Raw genomic sequence first — 1,511 nt, 5'->3', positions numbered from 1 at the left:
TCCACATTTAAAAATATTTAATTCAAATCACAGAACTTTTCTCAATAGAGACCCTAATGCGATGCATAATTCGCTGCCTCAGTGGCCTGTAGAAGGAACAAGATCCCTTCAGAGTGAAACTTTACTGATTTTGGCACAGAAAAGAAGTCTTAAGAACAAGAACAAGATTTAAAAAGAGGGAAGAAATAAAAGCAAGAATAAATGAGATAGGAATTGCAATCACTAAAATAACTGTGCGATCTCAGTCATTGCAGAATACTGTCTTCTGCCTCCAGCAGGTGCTTATTCCAGAACTGTTATTGCAGTATGGATTCAATTTGCTTGAAGGAAGTCTCATTATTCAATTTTTTTGTTGTGTACTTGAGAGCATTTAGAAGATCGTCTACAATGTTGGGAGGCTGGTCTTTAAGAAATTTTATACAACCTTTCATATTGATTTTGGAAGTTTTGATAAATGCTCCTACTGGGTGCACGTGGTCATAGAGTATTATGACGCCCACCATTACCCTCAAGCAGAATGACACTGTCTCTTCATTTGTAAACCTGCTTCTTTATTCTGGGTTTTCCAACATGACTCTGTATACACTAGCCATGGTGCTTAAACAGTCAGTCATATTTTCTATCAGTAAAGTTGAATTCTCGGATACAAATTTCGTGGTGGTATCACTCAAGGTTTTCAGCATTGGCGTTGCCTCAGCATAAAACAAAGACATTTGGTTTGCCAATTCATTATTTACTTCATTTTCTCCTTCTGCTGGTACATTATTAATCCTCATACAACTCAATGTTCTTCTATAATAGTTGAAATCATTCTGTATGGCACGATTTGTCATCTTGAGTTCCTCAAACCAGAGTGTGAAATGAAGAATTTCCACAAACCGTTTGGCAAGATCCTGTTCTCGCTCTAGGTGCTGGGTGGGAGAGTAGAGCATGCTTGTCAAGGCTCCCAAAAGACCTCTTAATGCTGCTTCTAACCTCTGAGAAAATTCATAAAATTTTTTTAAAATTTGCCTACTAGTGGTACAACAGTACCCCACACCTTCTCCTGCAACTTCTCGTCTGTGGGATGCTGGATTGCCTCTCGTATTTCATGGCCAGCTCCTCGGTATGACTGCAAGTCCTTCAAGATGCTTCTGCATCTTTTAATACTACATTCACCTGATTATAAATTTCCTTCTCAGACTCTGTAGGTTGGGCATTTTCAAAAAACTTGACCCTGCTCAAGGTCTGTGCATGTCAAAACTTTAAGAAGAATCCCCATGTTAAGGTACTTTCAGCCAGTGTTGGCGATTCTGTTCTTGTACTTCTATTCATCTGAGGTTGCACAGAGAACTTCAGCGAGGGACTCAAAACATTGTAGTTCTCTTGGATACAGGCACCCAGGTCACCGTCCTGGCTGGTCCTTCCACTCGAGCCTCCGGGCCGTGCTTAGTCCCGCGGCTCCTTGGTAGCACTGGGGAAGCCCTGGGCCTGGAATGGGGGGATGACAACCAGGAGTCCCTCCGAAACTG

General features: G+C 41.4%; 1 pseudogene; it reads right to left on the bottom strand.

The window, feature by feature from the left end:
• Positions 1–296: 296 nt before the first annotated feature.
• LOC103270962 lies at positions 297–1,261 on the bottom strand (annotated as a pseudogene).
• Between the last annotated feature and the right edge of the window lie 250 nt (positions 1,262–1,511).

The sequence above is a fragment of the Carlito syrichta genome, unplaced genomic scaffold (genome assembly GCF_000164805.1).
Source record: "Carlito syrichta isolate Samal-C Ts95f unplaced genomic scaffold, Tarsius_syrichta-2.0.1 Scaffold310937, whole genome shotgun sequence".
NCBI classification, from domain to species: domain Eukaryota; kingdom Metazoa; phylum Chordata; class Mammalia; order Primates; family Tarsiidae; genus Carlito; species Carlito syrichta.
This window is presented reverse-complemented; position numbering and strand designations above follow the sequence as displayed.